Source organism: Lolium perenne, chromosome 2 (genome assembly GCF_019359855.2).
Source record: "Lolium perenne isolate Kyuss_39 chromosome 2, Kyuss_2.0, whole genome shotgun sequence".
Lineage (NCBI taxonomy): Eukaryota > Viridiplantae > Streptophyta > Magnoliopsida > Poales > Poaceae > Lolium > Lolium perenne.
Genome location: NC_067245.2, coordinates 130,561,598 through 130,578,681, shown reverse-complemented (window position 1 = coordinate 130,578,681; position 17,084 = coordinate 130,561,598). Strand labels below are relative to the sequence as shown.

The following is a 17,084-nucleotide window of genomic DNA, read 5'->3' as shown; positions in this document are numbered from 1 at the left end:
CATGAGTACTTTAAAGTACTCGCAAACTAATACTAAGGTAAACACTATCAACTATAGTAAGGGGGCCCTAAGCTCTAGTTTTATTTGCATAAAGCCAGTTTTATTTCATAAGCACTTTTAATAATCAAAGCCTCTTCAATTAACTAACTCAAGTGGGAACATTAGTGTCATTCCCACAACTCAGTTGTGATTCAAAGTCAAAGTCACCTTCCAATTCAATTCACAAGTCACCATTCATATTTTTAGAAAGGTTCTGATGATGGAACAGTATGGCCTTTCCAACTGTCCATAACCGAGGACGCGGCTATTCGAATAGGTTTAACTCTGCAGAGGTTGTACACTTGTGCCACAACAATTGCAATAGTTCGTCAGGGGTAACTAGCCCTGATTTATCGTACGCAGTACGCGAACTACCAATCCTAACCTTTCATTTACATACTCTAGTATAGGCACCTCTCCCCATGAGCTTGGCCTCCCAGTGAAGACACACGGTCAGCCTGGGAACTGCACAGGGCTTGGGCCGGACATTCACCTCATTTAACGTCATTTCACATCACTTCACCAGTAACGGAGGCAGCCTCGGCATAACCCCTATGATGCTTGTTCAGAGGGAACCCATACTAAAATACATAAGTTTCCAGCTAAGCCTTACCCAGATTCAGGTATTGTGGGGGTACTTGTAAAATTGGAATGGTATCGCATCCGAACCCAACCATCAGTTTTAGTCAAATTCACCAAGTCATTCACCAGTCATATTCACCTTCAAAAATCTCTCAATAGAATGACTCATCATTCCAAGGTTTTCAAAGTCATTTTAATTCACAAGTTCCCAAATAGAGTAGTCCATCTGTTAATATTGAGCACTAGCAACTAATTAGGAGGGGTGCTAAGTATCTTGGAGCTTGCTAGGCTAAGTGTGATTCACTTGTACTACTCTATAATTCAGCCAAGTAAATCATAAATCAAAAAGTAACTTGGGTAAATAAAATCAAGTAAAGCTTGTAAAGTAAAAACTTGGGATAGGTTCATAAGGTAAAATGTAATGGTGCCTTGCTCTTGTAGAGCTTTGCACTTGGCAAGAATATAAACTTGCAACCAAAATAGTTTGCATTAGTCTAGCTTGCATTGGTAATAGCTTGCCTTGATTGGTGATGTGATCAAAGTTCTCTTGCTCTTCCTCTTGATAGAAAACCTCTTCCTCTTGATAGTCTCCGGTACTAGCGTCTATAAACGAATACGAGGATACAATCACCAAACAACACTTAAGTAGTCTTAATTAGCCTTAATGGCTCACAAAATTGATCTAGCATCACTACTTAACATTTATTCACAATTTATGCTAGGGTTTCCTTATTTAATATTAGGAAAATAATTTCCTCTCATTGAAAGTTGGAATTAGGGTTTCTCTTTGGTTTGGAGAAATAATTTCCTCTCATTGAATTCTTCTTAAGAGTTAATCTTCTCAAATACCCAGGGATGATCCCATGTTGACCAAGGTCAACACTTCACATTTATCATTTGAGAAAAATGATTTAGATGAGATTCATCATTTCATGTGATTTAAATAACCATGGCAATTTAAATACTATTTTGATTTAAATTCTACAAGTGAACAAGTATGAGCCTAAGTAGTAGAGTTCTTCACATTACTTCTTATCACTTGATAAAATGATTTAAATGAGGTGCTACACCTCATAGATTTAAATTCCTAAAATTTTGATATAGTTTAAATGGACTAGTATTGACTACATAGCCAATATTTTGATTCTAGCCCATGATCATATACAGAACCTATATCATATTTTTACATAGTAAATTAGGCTTTGTTAAATTTGAATTATTGCAATTGGATTCACTTCAAAATTCAAAATGGTTGATTTTTAAGATTTATTTGAATACTGAAAAGTCTCTGTTTTGTCATTTTTTCTATTCAAAATCTACACAAGATAGGAGGTTGAGACCAGTGGCAAAATGTAGATAATTTCATAGGCTTTCTGGAACAATTTGATTCACTAAATTTGGATTTGTAGATTTTGAACTATTCAATTTATAGCACAGACCAGAATTGAATAACTGCTGAAATGGATTAATACAAAATTTAAAGTGTTGGGCTGCGCGGGAAAACAGATGGGCCGAAACGTTTTAAACGAAGGAACTAGCCCAGTAACGGTTCGGGCCTGCTGACATGGGGTCCCACACGTCAGTGGCTTTAAAACACCGAAACGGTAAGGGCTCACCTCGTCCATTGGATTAGATGCGGATCGGGTGGTCGACAGTCGTCGTCGTCGACGGGGGAGAAGAGCTTGCTGCGCCGGCGAGGTAGGGGGTCGGCGGCGCGACGGAGGTTCCCGTGGGGCTCTGCTGGGTGCGAGGCGACGTTGTCGACGGTGCTGAAGCTCCTGGTAGCAGTGGCGAGGCTCGGGGCGGCGTGAATCGGTGACGGTGATCTGCGGGCTCCGGCGACCTTCGGCTTCCAATTGGAGCAGCTCCGATGAAATTGGGGCGAGGGAGGTGTTCGAGGAGATCAAGGAGGAGGAGGGGAGGCGACTGGTGTGAATGAATTGGCCGCGGGAGGTCTCTATTTATAGGGGAGCGAGGTGCTGCGGGTGCTGCGAAGGGGTCGTCGACGTCGTGGCGTCTCTGGTGCTCGAAGGGGCAAACTAGGGGGCGCGCGAGGTAGGCGATGGCTAGGAGGAGCTAACGCGCATGATGGCACGCCGAATGATGGTCTGAGGCGTGCTGGCGATGGTGGCGTACTTGCAGTACCGTGGCGGTAGAGTTTCGATCATGTCCTCGTCTATGGCGCATGCGACGGCCAATGGCGGTGTCTGGTGAGGTACTGGAAGGGTGTGGAGTGTGCACGCGCAAGGTGATGGGAAGAGAAGGACGACAGCGTCCAGGCGAGGCAGTGCTCTGGCGCGTCTAGGGCATTGTCTGGGCGCGCTCACCGCGTGCGTGGACATGTCGTGGCATGGTAATGGGCATGCAAAGTTTGGCCAAGTGCTGGTGTCTCTTTGCTTAGGGTTGATACGAGCATGCTCAGGGGAGTGTAGAGAAGCTAGTTGACATAGTGAGGTGGGTTGGAGAGGACCAGAGAGAAAGTGAGGAAGAGTGGCCGGCACGGTACATGGCATGGAAGAAATATGATCATGGCTTCACTTTCCTTAGGGATGCAGGTCATAGGATGATGCAGGGATGGTACCAGTAGGTTGATGATCACAAAGCAAAAGAAGTGTAGGCTAAAAACCAGTGGATATTAGGGTGTAGTGCAGTTTCAGAATTGTGCCTGCAAGGTGTATGATGAAATGGCCGCATGAAACTTTTATTGGAATTTTGCAATTCTTTTTGGTGGAGCTCACTTATATAATTAATGTGAAGGATTGGTGGTGGTGGTATTCAATTTTGGTGAAGATTTGCAAGATTTCAAAATTGGTATGATCTTCTCATAATTTCAAAGTCTCCACTTGTCAAATCTCTACTGGTCAACCTGGTCAAAGTTAGCATGTGTGGTCAACATGAAAGTTGTTCACCTTGACATGGTCTTGGATGAATGGCAATAGTTGACCAGTTTTGGTTGAAGAAAAGTCAAAGCCAGAGGGGTAAAGTGAGGAACATTTTATAAAACTCCATTTTGACCATTATCACATGTATGTTGATTTTGAGATTTGCTTTGATTTGATTCTTGTTTCTTTGATGAAATTGTGTTTGTTTATCATATATAAGAGTTTTACAAACAATAGATCAAGCAATGGTGACCTTTGGTGAAGATTTGCAAAATTGGCCTTATGTGTATGTGAGTGAAATTGGGATTATCTCACTAATTGATCTCTCTTCATTTGATTTGACTTTTCTTGACTCTAATGTGATTCTTATTAGTTTACAAACATTTCCAAACCATTGGAACCATTTCAAATGGTCTTGTTCAAAGATTTGCAAAAAAATGGCCATAACACATAAGAGGTGATATGTCAAATTTCATTATTCTTGGAAATTGTTCATCTTGCTTTACTTGGACATGGGTTAGGGTCAATTTAGGGTTATATTAGGTTGGTAGATGGTTTCACATCATTTGGTCAAGGTTTGGAGTCATAGAGAAAAAAATTGGGTATTATGGCTATGTGTCACATATGCCTTTATGCATATGTTGCATTTGAGTTTTAATTTGACTTGGCTTGACCCAAATGGTGTTGTTGAGTGTTGAAATGGTATATAGGAGTGATCCCACCATTCACAACCTGTATTAGGGTCAATATTCTTAAATCCACAAATTTGCTATTTTACTCTCATATGCCTCTATGGCATTTTTAGTTTCTTTTTATTTTCTTTGGGGTCAACTTGGATTGGGTTTGATAAGTACTAGGTAAGGTGTATGATGGTTTTCCAAACCTATAAGCAAAGTAGAAAGGCTTAGGGTAAAGATTTGTAAAAATAGCCATAGGCACATATAACTTTTTCCTATTTAATTTCCTTTTATTTTATTTTAACTTGGGTGGTGAAAAGAGGGGTGAGGTTTTGGGTTTAAGATCATTTCAAACTACTTTAACAAGTAAACATGGCAATAGCACAAGGATTAAGCAAGATCACTATGTATCACACTTAATTTAATAAAAGTTTTTGTTGGTTCCAAAATTTGGAACTAGGGAAATTCATTTGTTTTGTTTTAAATTTTTGGGATGTTACAAACCCTTCCCCCTTAAACAAATCTCGTCCCGAGATTTTAAGAAAAGTTAGGTTCCTAAGAGAGATTGAGCATTTTGATTAACAGGGAGACATACTTGGCATGGTCTGGGGTGCTTCCTGAGCTTCAGTGGCAGTCATGTGGTAGAGACGGCCGTTGTTGTTGTTCTGGTTCCTTCTTCCTGCGAAGCGACGCTGTTGCTGAGCAGGTGCAGCGGTATTGGCGATAATCTTGGCAAGCTTCTTGGGGCACTCGTTGGAGTAGTGACCCACAACTCCACATTCATAGCAGTTGATGGTTGCCTTGTCCTTGGGGGTGATGGGGGTAGCATTGCTTCCAATCCTTGGAGCAGTATTGGTGTTGTTGTTATTTCCATTGTTGTTGTTGCTGTTGTGGTGGTTGTTGTTTTTGTGGGTGTTGTTGTTGTTGTTGCCTCCGGTCTTCGGGGGTCCTCCGTTTTTGTTGGTGTAGTTGGGGCGATAATTCTGGGCAGGGGGCTTGTTGTATCTTGGGGTGAATCCTTCAGAGGAGTTGTTGCGGTACTTCTGGGTATGGTGGGGTCCATTCTGGTTCATCATTCTGCGCTTGCGGTTCTCGTTGGCTTGATGTAGCTTTCCTTCCATCTGTATGGCTGAGTCTACAAGGGCTTCCAAGTCAGCGAACGGAATGTTCACCAACACAGTTTGCATCTCGTCGTGCAGTCCGTTCAGAAATCTCTCCTTCCTTTTCTCATTGGTGTCGGTCTCATCCGGGGCGTACCTTGATAGAGTGAGAAACCTGTCGCGGTATTCCACCACGGACATCCTTCCTTGCTTGAGTTCACGGAACACGTCTCTCATTTTCTTGATCAGTCCTTGGGGCACGTGGTATTTGCTGAACTTCAGCTTGAAGTCTTCCCATGTCATCATCTGTCCCGCATTCATCGCACGGGCACTTGTCCACCAGGCTCGGGCAGGTCCTGACAGGTTGATGTAGCCCCGCTCACCGACGTCGCTACACCAAGACCAACAAGTCCACCAAGTGGACCGATGACACGAGCCCGAGTCAAAGCTCTACATGATGAGGTGAACTCGCTCCTCACCGCCCTTGATCTTGGTACCCCTTTGGATGGATTGCTACCTCATGCCGACGTGCTATGTGTCATTAGGTACAAGGCGCATCAAGACCCCGGAGAGGAGGACAAGCCAAGGTCAAGGGAGGGAGAGAAGCAGCTGGACATGGAGATGATCATGAAGCCGAAGCCAACGTCGCTCGAAGCGCTCCAAGGAAGAGACGGACGCTGGCCGGTCCAGGACCCGGTCAGATCGGACCCACAACCGGACGCCCTGGTCACAGGCCCGGTCAACCGGGCGCAAACCGGGCCAGCTCCCTCGTACCGGACGACGACCGGACCCAGGACCGGATTCTTCGCAGATTCCCGGTTTGCGCCCGGTCGACCGGACCCATGACCGGATAGCCCGGTCACAGGCCCGGTCAGACCGGAACCATGACCGGACAGCCCGGTCACAGGCCCGGTCAGACCGGACCCAAACCGGATCTGACGGGAATGCCCCACCAAACTGCCTTAACTTATCCATTCGCGTACCTGTTCGCCCTTGCTGGCCATGTGTGCCTATATAATAGCTGGAACCCCTCCTTTACTCTTTAGACTTGTTTTGAACTCAAACCTACCTTTGAGCTTAGTCTCCCTTGGGTATCATCCCTCTGTAATCAAGGCACCTTGGTTGTTGACTTTGATCTTGTTGAGTGAGATTCTAGTACAAGTTACTCTCTCTCCCTCACCAAGCTCTTCCTCTCCAACCCCAATCTCTCTCCGGGAATTCTGCCACGTGCCTCTTCCTCGGAGATTCTATTGGCGCGGTCCATCGAGCCACGGAGGTAAGCATCGGGTGTATCGGGTTGGTGTGCGTGCGTGAGTCTCGGAGTTCCTCGTGTTCGTCGTGTTCTTCGTGTTCCTCGCGTTCTCCCATCTCTCCCCTTGGTTTCGAAGTCAATCCGCGAGATCGGGCCACACACGGGGTCTTAGACCTCATCATATGGTATCAGCAGCTCTTGGTTACCGCGGATTTGACCTCCCACCCACCCGATTTCGTTTCTAGAAAATTTTCCAAAAAATCCCCAAAAATAGCCCCAAATTGCCTCTTGACCGATGTGTGATTTGGTTGCGTTTTGAGTGGTTTTGGTCCGTGGATCTGGTGTTGTTGTGCTTGATCTACTATTTCCCCAACTTTGAGCCTCCAATTCCATCGTTTCTCTTCGTTTTGGTCGATTTGGATTTGGTTTGGGGGAAGAACAGGAGAGAGAAAACTCCAAATCGCGAAACCCGGTTTCGAACCCGGTCAACCGGGCCACAGACCGGACGAGCCAGCCCAGAACCCGGTCGACCGGGCGGCAACCGGACAGGCCGGTCCAGGATCCGGTTCAACCGGGCCCCAGACCGGGCGCAGCATCGCGCCCTCCTTCGAGCTCGACTTCCGGCGATCTCCACCACCACCACCACCACCACCATCATCGCAGATATAACTTGCAACTTTCCCCTTGTAACCCCTCTTCCTTTTGCGATCTATCCCATCGAGCATTGCTTGTCTAGTGTTGCGAGACATTGCACGTGGCCCCGCATTGTGAGGTGTGTGTGTGTCACGTTGAGTAAGGCATCCAAGCAAACACTCGTGTGGCAAGATAGCAAAAGCGAGGCTAACGCTAACATAGTGCGTGAAAAAGCCCCAAAAACACAAAAAGAGTGCGAGTAGCACCATACATTCATACATCCATACGCCCATACATACAAAGTGTCCAAGTGCCACCAAAGATACAAACGAGTGCAAGTGCCACCATATACAAAAGAGAAAAAGCTTTTAAGCAAAGAGAGATACGAGAAGAGAGACCGCGTGTGAATCTTGTTGTCTCTTCCTTTGCAACCGAAGCTTTGGCTCTCCTTGTGTTAGTGTGACACCGAGCACTTATACATACACTTTTCCGCTCACTTTTGGTCGCACTAACTGTGGGGACCCCGGACTAGCTGTCCGAAATACCCTGTTATGTATACAGTTCACGTTCCCATGATTAGTGTGTCGTGAACACATAACCGAACTGATATCAAATTACATCATCCTTTACAAAACGGAATAAGAAAATTACAATAAAGTCACATGACCCATCTTTACAAGATAGCCTCGAAGGGCCTAATCTAATCATCAGAGTAGCAGAATCACTTCAGCAGCGTAGAGCCCAAGTCATCTGCCTTAACCCTACAGGCAACTGACTGGGAAGACGTTCCTAGCTCGCATAGACGTCGTCAACTCCTTCTTCATCTGTCGAAGTCCTCCAGGTCTGGCCAAGTAAATAGCCAGGGACAAAGCCGTGAGTACATTTGAATTGTACTCGCAAACCATCAAGAAGGTGATAACAATTCTAACTAAAGAAGACAAGAGAGGAAGAATAGTTTCTCTGGTGGATATAGCATGTGAAAGAGAATCGGTTTCTCTTGTGGATATAGCATGTGAAAGAGAATCAGTTTCTCTTGTGGATATAGCATGTGAAAGAGAATCAGTTTCTCTTGTGGATATAGCATGTGAAAGAGAATCAGTTTCTCTTGTGGATATAGCATCCCACATCACAGTTGAAGGGGACACTAAGAAAGTCCTATGACATCTCTACATCTTTGTTAAAGTAGAGTTCCTCTACATGAAACACTAGGATGGGTCACCCTCTTTTGTTTCATTTTCCTCGACCATCTCCACATGGTCGGCACACCATCTTTCCCGTACCCTTCCGGTACTTCCAACACATATTTCCTTTGGAAATCATTTTCAAAACCAAAACTCGACACAGCTCTGTAACGGCCATCCCAACCGTCCATGACCGCGGACGCGGCTATTCGAATAGTTTTGACTCTGCAGAGTTTGCACACTTTCACCACAACTAACCGGATACCTATCGTGTGGGCATCATCCCCGCATAACGACATATGCCACGACGGATACCCGGACATAACCTCTCGCCCATTCGACTTAACACGAGGTCCTACCCTATGGAGTATGTACCTCCCCGGCACCGTGGCAGCTCACCTCCTCTAGAGCGTGGCTCCACCGCCAAGCCAGGAGACCCATAGTGTCTTCCGGACGGGTCAGCCCCGAAGGCCTCCCGTTATACTATTGTCCCAACCATGACAACCCGGACTCGGGGGTAACCGTACCCTTGTATAGTTGTGCGGTGCCTCATGCTAAGAAGAACAAACGTCAAGTTAAGCCCCGTGCCCACGTTGGAGTAGCTATGGTTGCGCTGTTTAGTTGTTCCGGGCGAATACAAAGAACCATGTGTCGTTTTTCTCAAAAACCCAAGTCACACACACCTTCCTCTTTCCAACCATCTTTGTCAAGATCCTTTCCTTTCATAAACCATACGCTTGGGTAAGATTGCCTCACCCAAGGTTTTCATAAACATTTACAACAAGGTAAACCTTGAGGGGTTCCCAATCTAAAGTTTCATGAGTTGAACTAATACAACACTATGGCCGAGATGAGGGTCATCACGCCATTGAGGGTATGAAAAAGAGGTATTGGAGTGGATCATACTTGCTTGAGCTAAGCATGTATTATGACAACACAAGAGGAAATATACTTTCAGATTTGTGGTGCTATCTAACCCAATCAATAGATAGATAGGGATGAGAATTGACCAACACCAACACCATTAAGGGAAAACAGGCATACTCATCACAATTTGAGAATACACCAAAAACATGATATTGATACATCTACACTAGAAGAGGGTGTAGTATGAATCTTGTCCCGAGGTGGAACATATTCAAGCTAAATATAGAAAGCAAGTTGGATAGCAATGGCCATGATACCATATACCCAACCAATTACCAAGACCTTGACAAGATAAAACTACTAGAGGTACCATGCTTGCATCCAAGCATAGATGACAACAATATGGAGATCATCACACATAGAACCAAGATGCTATTGATCGCACAAGATGACATCCAAAGAGACATCATATCAGAGATCAAAAGATGGCTTGCCTTGGCTTATTTGTCCCTGGACTTCTTCAACTTCATCAATATAAGAATCCCGTCAATATAAATAAAATCCTTGTCCGAACCACTTCTTCTTCTTCTCCGGAATCGTTCGCATCTATCGTCGGAAAATATAAAAGGAACACAATCAATCACATTGCACCAATCATAACAAGCATGCAACATTCAACAATCAACAAGCAATAGCTAACCACCTTACTACGGGCTAACATACAAAGAACTTATAGATACTGCAAAGCAACTAAAAGAGAACCCATTTTATTTACCTAGTAAAGGTATGAGAGTATCACAACTTAGCAATTGCCTTTCTCGGGTATCACCATGGTATAAACCAAATATCCCCTGGTAGATAACATCCTAAAGAGGACAAGTGCATTAGTTTGACATCAAATACAATCACAAAGCATTTTCAAACATTTTTGAAAAAGTAGAAAATAGTTTTCCTAACTTAATTTGTTCCCATAACACTACAACCAAAATAGGAAGCAAACCATATTCCACATCATTTGGAAACTTAAGCAAAACAAAATAGCTAATGTTAGGTTGCAGAGGTTTTGTTGTGCAAGCATAAAACAAAGGTTGCCCACCTCTACTAAAATGAGTTGGTCAAGGGTTTTAGATAAACCGAAAAGTTTTGTTTCAACAATGCATGTCACACATAAATATTACTAACAGCAACAAATATGTATGAACAGAGACTAATAATATTTTTCCTAGATAGCCAGTACCAATACAAGACTAACCCAATTGGAATCACCCAAAAATATTAAACCTACAATTTTAGGAATTTCTTTGAATCTGACTGTACAGAAAACAAGATCTGTAATCCATAAATCGTAGAAAAATCCTAAAAATATGAGGCCACTGGAATTTGAAAGATATTTAAACAGAGATTCACACACAATTGGATTTGGGTTCAAATTGTTTCTGAAACTCTCACAAATGGATTTAAAAGTTTACTGCATGTTTTCACCATTTGCTTTAACTATGGAGTTGCAGAATAGATAAAGGTTTGAAACTTGTTTGAGATGATTAAGAAAACACTCAGTAATCCTACATAATTGGAATCACTCAATTAAGTTCAAAAATGGATTTTTGATGAATTAAAATCTAACAGCCATGTCTGCAGAACACACAGAACAAGTTTAATTCACCAAAAATCATACACAGATCAAAAAAATATGAGGTCTGCTGCATCTGAAAGGTATTGAATAGGTGGTTCTTACCCAGTTAGTTTCATTCAAAAATTAGTTTCCAGGCTCCTGGTTTAATTCGACAAACTCAGATCTGATCAGATCTTGATCTGCAAACCATTTCAGTTTCAGGAGGTCAATCGAAGTGAAACCACCGCCAAAATGAAGGTACGGGAGAGGGCTTTCAACTGCAGTTGAGTTTGCTCAAAAAGGTTTTGTAAAACGGAAGAAATCTCACAAACAGTGATTCTGCATGTTTGTAGAACTTTATTTACCATGCACAATCCGTAACGAATTTGAGGATGAGACCAACGCCAAGTTGTAGATCTTTTCAATACCTATCCGCGGAACTTTGAATCACTCGATTTGGATCTGCACACAAGATTTGGCGGATTTTACAAGTTCGTACCAGAATCTGAAACAGCAAGATACAGAAATTACTGCAAGGTTTTGGACGAACTTTGCTCAAGAACTTCAGATCTGAGGATAGCTCAAGCTTCTCCATGCTTGGACCAACATGCACCTGCATCAAGATCCAATCTTAGCAAGGGAGGAAGAAGAAGAGGAGAGAAAACCATCTAGGGTTGGGGAGAAGAAGGAGAGGGAGGCTCTCATGGTGAGGAGGAGCTTGAGGGAGAGGGAGAGCTTCATCTTGGTGGCTTGCCATGGCCATGGCCGGCCATGGGAGCAAGGGGAGCACCATTTTCGTGGGGAAGTGGAGGAGGAGAGTGTGAGGGAGTGGAGGAAATAGTAGGGAGTGAAAAGAAATGAGGCAAAGGAGAGGAGGTGTGGCCGGCCAAGCTCCTTATAAAGAGGAAGGATGGTGGCTGCCTCCTCATTGATTGGGTGGGTTGGGAGGCTGCTCATTTATTGATTGTGGTAGTTGGGAGGCAAGTCTTGTAGAGGAAGAAAAATAGAGAGGAATGGCTGGCCGAAATTGCCATGCATAGACAATGGCCGGCTCCATCCTTGCCAAACATAAGTGAACAAACAAAGAGATGCACAACATCCATGTGTGTAGACCAAGGCATGATGTTGAGGAGATGACGTCAATGAGTGACTTTAATGATGATAAGAATATGAGTGGATTCATATAGATAAAAAGAAGTGTGAGGTGATATGTACTCTAAGGATAATTCCCACCACTTTGGTTGTGACAAACATAAGATGAAAATAGATCCAAAGGTATAGTTGAAGAATAAAACTTTTTATTTGAATTCAAAATTGAAAAGATTGGCATTGACCACATGCAACAATGCATGAGCATGCCAAGGTAGATGGGTAATGTTGATTTGATGAAGTAAGAATGAAAAGAGAGAGGTGTTAATAAACATTGGTGCCAATGTTGAGGAATGAAGCACTTTGATCAAGTGATCAACTTGGCCAAAAGATGATGGTGGTGATGGTGGTTTAGACAATTGTAGAGCAAGGCTAAGAGAGATGGTGAGTGAAATAACCATACTCACAAGGATGAATATGGTGGCATAAGCCATAAACATGAGGTCAAGATGATGATGGTAAACCATACAAGAGTGAGATGTGATGAATGAATGGAAGTTGTTAATTAGATCTGGAACTTTACAGAGGTGGGTCTCCACCACTATGAGAGTTGATCAAAATGTTGGATAGGGTTTATATTGAACTTTCCTTTGAAAACATTTTGAAAGAGATCCAATGATTTTTAAAACAAAATGGGTCTACTTGCATAATAATGCCAAATAGATTTTTCCCTTATGTTATCAAAAGGTGCAAGGATGGCACATGTACCAAAACCATGCACTTAAAAGAAGGAAGAAAATCAAATGCCTTTATAGAAAGTCTTTTTGGGTTGAAGGGAATGGGATGACACAAAATACCATCCACAATCTCTCTTGTTATTTGAAGAAAACATTTAAGGAGTTTTAATAACAAGGAGTGATTTTTTTGTGGCTAAAACCAGGGAAGAAAAACAATAGGGTTTTTGAGAAAGAAAACTAATTTAGGAAGGAGTGTTCTCAAGGGTAGATGGTGGCTACAAAATGTACCCATCATACCTACTCTTGGTTTTGTGGATATTAAAATTGGATTAAATAAACACAAGAGGTAAAAGAGGAAGAAGTGATCTGGTGCTGAAACATTGGATAGGATACCAGATCAAGTGATTATAAGAGTTGCAAGTGGAGGATGTGACATGTAAGATGTGGAAGTTGTAGAGGGTGTTGTATAGAAGAGATCCATGCACTGAGGTCACCAAAAACAGTTGTGGGTGCTAAGAGATCAACTGCCAAAGTTGGAATCTTATAAGTAGGCACACTCATGTTGCCATCAGGAGGGAGGTTTGATGTAGTAAAAAGAAAAACAATTCTTCCTAAGCCACACATGTGTTTTATTTAGTGAGTTGCTTGTTTAACCACTAGAGGTGTTGTTATTAAGGGTAGCTCAAAACAAAACTCAACAAGCAAATCAAGACAATTTATCTACCAACAGATCAAGGCAATTCATCATAACAAACAGATCAAAGCAATTCATGTTAATTAGTCTATAGAAAAAGTTTTTGTTCCCCCTAATTTTTGCACTTTGGATAATTAAACAAGCTTGCAAAAAGTTGGGGTGTTACACTAACCCCGCTTATCTCGTGTGTGTGTTCCACAACTTTTTCCGTGTTTATAGTGATCTTCACATTGACATTTGGATTTTTGGACCTCACCCACTTTTAACAACATACTCGATCTTGGATTTGTCTTTTGGCTTTCCACAACACTCGCCTAACACCATATTTGCTAGCTTTTACGTGTGGTTTTGCGTGTATTCCCGATACACTTGATCTTGCTTTCGGCTTGGTGGATTGCCTCAATACTATCTTACCTTGGTAAGAGTGCGAGGTAGTCTCCTTCCACTAACATACACAACATAGTTCTTGTCTTTCCATCATGGATAGGAACGGAGATACCACAAGGGATGAAGAGATCCTCCGCAACACCGAGAGGTTGGCTACTCAACACAACCTATGGACGCAACGACAAGAGTTCAAGGAGCAACTCACCCTTTTCGAGACGCGCATCGATGAGCAATACGATGAGGTGGCTCACAACTTCTCCGCCGTGAACCAAGACTTGGCTCTTCTTCGTGAAGCTACGGACAACTTGAATGGCCAAATGGCGGCCAATGATGCCAACATGGAGTGGCGCATGGATAGCCTCGAGCGCGCCATCACCAACTTGGGTCGTCATCGCCGACACCGCTCTACTTCATCGTCCTCAAGCTCGCCACAAGACTATTACTCTCATGGTGGCCTTTCGTCCTCAAGCTCTTCTTCAAGGCATGAAGACCATCATCGACCTCATCGCCCACAAGCTCGTCATGAAGACTCTCGCTCCAACTCTAGGCGTGGAGAGATACATCGCCATGCTCGTCCACATGAGCGTCCTCCACAAGACCAAGGCCTTCAACAAGATCGTCACCAAGCGGATCGCCATGCCCACCATGGGCGTGATGGCCAACCCCAAGACCAAGGTCCTCAAGATCAACCTCGGCGAGATCTCCGCCGCCACCCTCGCCATGACCAACGTGGACGAGGAGAGCCACACCATGATCAAGATGAGAGACCCAACATTGAGCATCGTCCACAACCGCGACAAGATCTTCAACCACATCCTCACCGTGAACCAAGTGAAGCAAGCGTTCATCTTCAACGCCAACCCAATGCTATGGTTGGCCGTAGAAGACCTCCTATTCCTCCTCTAGCCGCAAGAGATGAAGGCGCACCTCCTGATACGTCCAATTTGCATCACTATTTTATATCATAATTTGCTGTTATTCATTGATATATTTCATATTGGGACACAATACTTATGTTATTTCATCTATTTTGCATGTTTCATCATTATTGGAGGATCGAACACCGGAGCCAGGATTCTGCTGGAAAAAGCACCGTCAGAACGCAATATTTCGGAAGATCAACTCTGGAAGGAAATTATATCAAAAATCCTATTTTTCAAGATGACGAAGGAAGCCAGAAGGAGGAGCCAGGAGGAGCCAGAATGGGCCCACACCCTAGGGCGGCGCGGCCCAGGCCCTGGCCGCGCCGGCCTATGGTCTGGGGGGCCCACGACCCTTTTCGCCTACTTTTCTTCGCCAAACCCTTCGTCCCGAAGACCTAAGCCACAGAGGGTACCTCGCGAAGAGTTACAGCCGCCTCTGCGGGGCGGAGAACACCAGAGAGAAAAGAGCTCTCCGGCGGGCAGGAATCCGCCGGGGAAATTCCCTCCGGGAGGGGGAAATCGACGCCATCGACACCGTCATCGAGCTGGACATCATCGCCATCACCATCATCATCATCTCCACCATCATCACCGCCGTCATCACCGCTGGACACCGCCACCGCCGTAGCAATTTGGGTTTGATCTTGATTGTTTGATAGGGGAAACTCTCCCGGTATCGATTTCTACTTGTTGTTGATGCTATTGAGTGAAACCATTGAACCAAGTTTATGTTCAGATTGTTATTCATCATCGTATCACCTCTGATCATGTTCCGTATGATGTCTTGTGAGTAGTTCGTTTAGTTCTTGAGGACATGGGTGAAGTCTAAATGTTAGTAGTGAACTATGGTTGAGTAATATTCAATGGTGTGATATTTAAGTTGTGGTGTTATTCTTCTAGTGGTGTCATGTGAACGTCGACTACATGACACTTCACCATTTATGGGCCTAAGGGAATGCATCTTGTACTCGTTTGCCAATTGCGGGGTTGCCGGAGTGACAGAAACCTAAACCCCCGTTGGTATATCGATGCAGGAGGGATCGCAGGATCTCAGAGTTTAAGGCTGTGGTTAGATTTAATTCTTAATTACTTTCTTGTAGTTGCGGATGCTTGCAAGGGGTATAATCATAAGTATGTATTAGTCCTAGGAAGGGCGGTACATTAGCATAGGTTCACCCACACAACACTTATCACAACAATGAAGATTATTTAGCCGTATGTAGCGAAAGCACTAGACTAAAATCCCGTGTGTCCTCGAGAACGTTTGGTCATTATAAGTAAACAAACCGGCTTGTCCTTTGTGCTAAAAAGGATTGGGCCACTCGCTGCAATTATTACTCTCGCACTTTACATACTCGTACTTTATTCAACCGTTACATCAAACCCCCTGAATACTTGTCTCGTGAGCATTTACAATTGAATCCTTCATCGAAACTGCTTGTCAACACCTTCTGCTCCTCGTTGGGATCGACATTCTTACTTATCGAAGATACTACGATACACCCCCTATACTTGTGGGTCATCAAGACTATTTTCTGGCGCCGTTCCCGGGAGTGAAGCGCTATTGGTAAGTGGAATTGGTAAGGAAAACCTTTCTTGTTGTGCTGATTTTATTTCTGCCTGCTGCTATAAGTCATTATGGAGAGATCTTCTCTTCAATTTTTATTTGGGAAATCTACTACTACCGCAACGGTAGTGGATGAGGCGCCAGTGAGGAAGTAATACCATATAAAATACCTATGAAAATTATTGAACGTGTTATGGATAATCGCTATGAAGGGGATGGAACTGTCCATCCCGGTGATCATTTACTGTTTTTGCATGAATTATGCGGGTTATTCAAATGTGCAGGTATTGCTATGGATGAAGTGAGGAAGAAACTATTCTCTTTGTCGCTGTCCCAGAAAGCGGCGCATTGGTATAAATTATCGGATAATGGGGATTCTCTTGAATGAAATGATATTGTGCCCCGGTTTTATTCTAAGTTCTATCCTCCAAGTGAAATTCATAAGGATCGGAATCGCATATATAATTTTTGGCCTCATGATGGAGAGAGCATCGCCCAAGCTTGGGGGAGATTGAAGTCTTTAATGCTCAAATGCCCCATTCATGAGCTTCCGGTAATGTTATTATTGATAATTTCTATGCAAGACTTTCTTTTCAAGACAAGACCTTGCTGGATACTTCTTGTTCGGATCATTTACACGCAACAAGGAAGAGTTTAAAAGGGACCTTCTTGATCGGATCCAAGAAAATACTGAAGGTTGGGAGAACGACAAGGATAGAGAATCGTATAATTTATGATTATAAATGCATTGAAGCTTTTATGGATACTGATAAATTTCGTAATATGAGTGCTATATATGGTCTTGATTCTCAAGTTGTTGTAAATCTTTATAAAGCTTTTGCCTCTCATTATGAATTGCCAA

The 17,084-nt window shown here is 43.6% G+C and overlaps 1 long non-coding RNA gene across 2 annotated transcripts in view; it reads right to left on the bottom strand.

Annotated features, from left to right (window-relative positions):
* Positions 1-7,752: 7,752 nt before the first annotated feature.
* Positions 7,753-17,084, bottom strand: part of LOC127333450 (uncharacterized) — a 182,702-nt gene continuing 173,370 nt past the window's right edge. The window contains exons 1-3 of one of the 2 annotated variants that reach the window (XR_011751964.1): positions 9,989-10,147; positions 9,708-9,819; positions 7,753-8,008 (exon numbers count right to left, since the gene is read on the bottom strand). This is a non-coding gene — a long non-coding RNA (uncharacterized lncRNA). Of the gene's footprint in view, positions 8,009-9,707; positions 9,820-9,988; positions 10,148-17,084 lie in introns of those variants that run through there. The other variant, XR_011751963.1, reaches the window with a different exon arrangement.